The following is a 6592-nucleotide window of genomic DNA, read 5'->3' as shown; positions in this document are numbered from 1 at the left end:
TGTAATACACCAGTCATTTGTAACCACCTCCCTTGCCCCCGGGGGAGTGCGGGTTAAAAAAGAATCGTGTAAAGGGGCATAAGGCAGGAATGTTATTATCTGAATATCCCCCGCAGGGCGAAGATTTTACCAGTGGTCGGCTTGGTTTAAAGTTTATGCCCCTCCCCCCGCTATACTCAGGGGGTGGGGTTGAGAGGTGCATATTCATTCACCAATCAACAGCCCTTTCCAAATGGACACTAATATAATAGTAGATAATAATTTTTAAAAAAAAATACACTTATTATATAAAATACATATGATTTTAAAAATGGGCCGAAAAAGGTCGGCCGAAACCAGACTTGCGCGGCCAAAAACGACTGGGCCGATTCCAAAAAATGGGCCGAATTGTGACCAAACTACTGTGCTAGTTTTATACTCAACTATGGGCTGTTATGAGATGTGAAGGCTGTTTTGATTGGCTAAAATATGTACGAAAAACCAAAATAAAAAATGTACGAAAAACTTTAATAAAATATGAATGCAAAGCTCAAAAAAAAAAATATGAATGCAAAACTGAAAAAAATATGTCTGCAAAACTTAAATAAAAATATGCATGCAAAACTTAAATAAAAATAAATGCAAATGTCACTTTTATGCCACCGTAATTTTGTTATATGAACAAATTATTATCATTATTGGATATTTTAAGTGGCAAAATTAATGAAACTTTTATCACTTAAGCATCATCAAAGTATTGACCGCCATCTTGAACTCCACCTCAAATATTTCAATGTCGAAGATCGAAAATAAGTCAGTTCTCAGTATTTAAGCAGAACTCAGATTACACCTTTAGACCTCTGGAACCCAAAGTGCGTTGATATGTAGCATATTAACGCACTTTGGGGTCAATTTCTCGATTTTGACCCCAAAGTGCGTTTGACCCCAAAGTGCGGTGCGAAGTTTAACGCACTTTGGGGTCGGACCCCAAAGTGCGTTTGACCCCAAAGTGCGGTGTTACATAGCAAAATGTCACCTTAATATCTTTACGGTCTTTAGATCTTTCTTTGTTTTTCGTTGGCTAATCAATGAGCATATTAGTTTTACTTGTTTTCTGCAGAACATCATGTGTAGATCTGAATTGTTGTACTGTCTTTGAAGTGCAACAAATTATGTCTTTAAATTCTTATGCACCACTTTCTATTTCGTTCGCCATTTAGTGCAATGGCAATATTTGATACAATATGTAACATTACTCATTCTTTTCTCATTTTATTATTAACATGAACAATTGACACCGTGTTATAAAGCACATATACTTATACTTATACACACAATTATAACATACGTTTGTATATACAGGCATGTTTAGAAAGTATAGGCTAAGTCCTCCCAGGTTGTTCAATCCCCTGAGGGTAAGAAAACTCCAGATGTCAAGGTTGAACCTGCTTCCCTAATGTCAATGTCATCTGTTGAGAATAAGATTCTTCAACATATACAGGACTGAACCAACCAGATAAAGCAGCTGAATTCCAGGGTTGTCACTGTTGAGAAGGAATTTCAGGGTTTGAAGAAGTCCAGAAAGTACCAGGGTGGATACCAAGATAGGAGCAGATGGAGTGATAAGAGTTAGGAGCAGGCTCAAGCCAAAGAAACACCTAAGGCTACCGACAAGTCTGTTACAGATAAGGTTCCAGAGAATCCTTTAAACCGGAAGTGACCTTCTCAACAGGGCCAACAGGAGGTCAATCATTTTTTAAAGGCCCATATATTGCACCTTTGGTAGGTCATGCCAATGAGGTTGAAGTTCTCATTTATGACACTACATGTAAAGGTCTTCTTGATTCTGGAAGCATGGTTTCTCCTATTAGTAAATCTTTTTATTCATCTTTAGTTCCTAGACAAGAACTTCACAGCCTTACAGATTTTAGTTTGGATATTTCCAGTGTTATTGGTTCTTCTGTTCCTTACATTGGTTATATCAGTGTTGATATTGGTATTCCAAAGGTTGATTTTAACCCTGTTTCCGTGCCATTGTTAGTGGTTCAGGATACCAAGTATTCTTTTTCAGTTCCTTTAAATGTAGGTACCAATGTTTTAGATTTTCTTAAAACTTTGGCCCCTACCTGTCAGGTACCAGCTGAATGGAGTGATGGTTTTTTCTGTTTTATCTTCTGTAAATTGCCTTCCTATCAGAAGTCTTAGTGATATCAGTGTTCAGATCCCATCTTTTGAGACCATAACTGTTATTGTCAATGTTCGCAATGTTTGTAATATGTCTGAAGCTGTTATTGAGAATATTGATAATAATGTATCTGTATCTGTTTGTCCAAACCTTGTTCATGTGAAACCTACAATTTCTTTTTGTAGGATACCTGTGAGAATGTGTAATATGTCTGTCCATCCTGTCGTCATTAGATCTTCAAGATGTAGATGTCGTTAGAAGAATAGACCCTTTTGAAGGTTCTACTGCCAAGATGTACAATGCAAAGAAGACACTTGAGGATTTGGGTATTTCTGTTCCTACTGATATTCTTACAGTAGATGAACATGTTAAGGCCAATTAATTTTTCTCTAGTTGGAAACATATCTTTTCATCTGGCCCAACAGATCCAATATTGTAGAATATGGTATTGAACTTTCAGATCCTATCCCTTTCAAAGACCATTATCGGCGTATTCCACCGGGTATGTATGTTGAAGTCAGGGGACATCTGAAAGATATGTAAGCTGCTGGTGTCATTAGAGAATCTTATATTCCCTTTTCTTCGAATGTAGTCCTTGTACGTAAGAAGGATGGGTCTTTAAGATTCTGTATTGACTACCGTCGGCTCAACAGTAGAACCATTAAGGATGCATATGCCTTGCCCAGGATAGACGAGACCATAGAGAGCTTAGTTGGTGCAAAATTCTTTTCTAAGCTTGACCTTCGATCAGGTTACTGGCAAGTTGCCATGAAGGAGGCCGACAAGTATAAGACAGCCTATTCGATTGGTCCACTTGGTTTTTACTAGTGTAACCGTATAGGTTTTGGGCTTACCAATGCCCCTGCTACTTTCCAACGTCTGATAGAGCGTGCTATGGATGATCTTATCCTTACTAAATGTATCATCTATTTAGATGACATTATTGTCTTTTCTAAATCCAAAGAAGAGCATTTTCAGCGTCTTAATTCTGTTTTTAAGCATTTGGAAAAAGCTGGTCTCAAGCTCAAAGGTTCTAAATGTGATTTCTTTCGAACCAGTGTGAAGTATTTAGACCATATTGCCAGTGAACATGGTGTCGAAACCGATCCCGACAAGATTGCTGTTTGAAAGAATTGGCCTGTCCCAAAGTGTATCAAGGAGTAAAGGAGCTTTATTGGTTTTGCTGGTTACTACAGGCGGTACATCAAAGGGTTTTCCCAGATAACCAAACCACTGAACGATTTACTGATTGGTCATCCTACCAACAAAGCCAGCAAATCCAAGAATAAAGCTACACCTTGGATATGGGGTCCTGATCAACAATCTGCCTATGACTTACTACTTAAGTGTCTTAGTACCCCACCCATTTTGGAATATGCTGATTTCAGAAAAACAATTTCTTTTGAATATCGATGCCGTGAAGTTGGTCTTGGTGCCGTTTTATACCAGGTGCACGATGAGCTGTTGCTTTTGCAAGTCGTGGGTTGAAACCGAATGAACGGAATTATCCCGCTCATCAATTAGAGTTTCTTGCTCTAAAGTTGGCTGTGAGTGATAAGTTCAAAGATTATTTGTATGGTAACTCTTTCCAAGTCCGTACTGATAATAATCCTTTGACTTACGTTCTTTCCATTGCAAAACTTGATGCAACGTCTCACCCTAGGTAAGCTTCTTTAGCTAATTATGCTCCCCGAAAAAATTTCGGGGGAGCATATAGTCGCCGCCTTGTCCGTCCGTCTTTCCGTCCGTCCGTCCGTCCGTCCGTCCCCTTTTCTTGTCCGGGACATAACTTTGAAACAATAAGAGGTATCAACATGAAACTTTGTAGGTAGATAGATCTCATTGAGTAGGTGTGCAGTGAACAAGAACCGTAACTCTGCATTGCCTAATTTTTGAATTATCCCCATTTGTTTATTTTACACTTTGAACTTTGTCCGGGACATAACTCTAAAAGTATAAGAGGTATCAACATGAAACTTTGTAGGTAGATAGATCTCATTGAGTAGGTGTGAATTGCACAATAAATGTAACTCTGCCTTGCCTAATTTTTGAATTATCCCCCTTTGTTTATTTTACTTTTTGAAATTTGTCCGGGACATAACTTTGAAACAACAAGAGGTATCAACATGAAACTTTGTAGGTAGATAGATCTCATTGAGTAGGTGTGCAGTGAACAAGAACCGTAACTCTGCCTTGCCTAATTTTTGAATTATCTCCCTTTGTTTATTTTACACTTTGAACTTTGTCCGGGACATAACTCTAAAAGTATAAGAGGTATCAACATGAAACTTTGTAGGTAGATAGATCTCATTGAGTAGGTGTGCAGTGCACAAGAACCGTAACTCTGCCTTGTCTAATTTTTGAATTATCCCCCTTTGTTTATTTTACACTTTGAACTTTGTCCGGGACATAACTCTAAAAGTATAAGAGGTATCAACATGAAACTTTGTAGGTAGATAGATCTGATTGAGTAGGTGTGCAGTGAACAAGAACCTTAACTCTGCCTTGCCTAATTTTTGAATTATCCCCCTTTGTTTATTTTTACACTTTGAACTTTGTCCGGGACATAACTCTTAATGTATAAGAGATATCAACATGAAACTTTGTAGGTAGATAGATCTCATTGAGTAAGTTTGCAGTGCACAAGAACTGTAACACTGTACTGCCTACTTTTGGAGTTATTGCCCTTTGTTCATTTTTACACTTTGAACTTTGTCTGGGACATGACTCTAAAATTATAAGAGATATCAACATGAATCTTTGTAGATAGATAGGTCTCATTGGGTGGAAGTGCAGTGCTTAAGAATCATTTCTCTGCCTTGCCTTATTTTGAAGTAATTGCCCTTTGTTTATTTTTACTTTTTGACTTTTGTCCTGGACATTACTTTAAAACTATTAGAGATATCAACATGAAACTTTGTAGGTAGCTAGATATAATTGGATAGAACTGCAATGCTTAAAGAACCTAAACAAAGCCTGGTCTAATTTTGGAGTTATTGCCCTTTGTTCATTTTTACACTTTGACTTTTACCCGGGACATAACTCTGATATCATCAGGAAACTTTATAGATAGATAGATCTCATTGAATAGAAGTGCAGTGCAAAAAAACATAAATCCGCTTTGCCTAATTTTGGAGTTTTTGCCCTTTGTTCATTTTTTTATACTTTCCTGTGTCCAGAACCTTCTCGGGGAGCATCACCCGGTTCAACCGGTTCTTGTTTTGATTTTACTATCAGTTATCGCAGTGGTAAGTCAAACGTCGATGCAGACGCACTTTCACGATTACCTACATCTTCTTGTCCTGTGACAGTTATATTTTCAGATGTAGTAAAGGCACTTTGCCTTGGTACTTTAGTTGATCCCCAGGAACCCCCATTCTTTGAGTGTAATTCTTTTTCTCAGGCTTTGTTAGAACCGTACTTGAAGTACGGAATTTAGATTATCTTCCTTTCGGGAAAACACCGTGAAGAAAAGAGTAGAATTCATTGTACTCATCATTGCCTAAAATCAACAGATGAAAAAGATGGTTAATCAAAATAAAAAAAGCTTTTAAGAAAAACAAATAAAAGCATAATAGGCCTTTAAAACGGTATTTTTAACCCTCGGGGGATCGATACCCCACAATCCCCTCTATTCTCCCAGTGAGAATTTTACATTATTCCGAAGCGCGATGTGCGACTACTTGAATAGTTGATATTTTTATTACTGCCTGTACGGACTACTACTTAAAGCTGCATCTACACCTAGTTAAGTTTCTTATATGTCACATTTGGCTAAATAAATAGCGCTGTCATCATATTATCAGGCACATTTTTTACTTAAATGCCTTACTAAGATTACCCGGAATTTATACCTTTGTCTATGCTAAGACTATCATATTTCTATAAAATGTGTAAATAAAAAACGGGAAATAGTGCATTTAACTAAAACAATGAATTAACGAAATGTGAACATTATTCTAAAATGGAAAATTTGATAAAAAAATATTTTAAGCTTAATAATTGATATAAATTCTTTATTTGGTGATTTATTTGGTGAAAGTTCTTCACTTACTAATCAAGACCATTTAAATCCCTATTGATTATATTATAATCCTGGGCACATGTTTTGCGTCTATTTAATACGTTAGTTTTTTGTTTACCATAGGCTTTGACTACAATATATTATTTAAAACATAATGAACATTAATTTTCTATGACCCCAAAGTGCGGTCGTTTGCCTGATGTTAAAAAATGCATATGTACCTATTTAACGCACTTTGGGGTCGAAAGTGCGTTTGACCACAAAGTGCGGTGTAACAAAGCTTAAAGCCTTGTGCTACAGTTGAAAATAAAAACAGAATATGCGTTGAGTTTACAAATATTTGTATCGTAGTTTGGGGACCTTTCTGTTGAAAATGTGTCAGAGTTAAATCGTTTACATATGCA

Source organism: Ruditapes philippinarum, unplaced genomic scaffold (assembly GCF_026571515.1).
Source record: "Ruditapes philippinarum isolate M1 unplaced genomic scaffold, ASM2657151v2 ctg3663_1_1_1_1, whole genome shotgun sequence".
NCBI classification, from domain to species: Eukaryota; Metazoa; Mollusca; class Bivalvia; order Venerida; family Veneridae; genus Ruditapes; species Ruditapes philippinarum.
The sequence above is the reverse complement of the archived record's forward strand: the minus strand, read 5'-3'. Positions refer to the sequence as shown.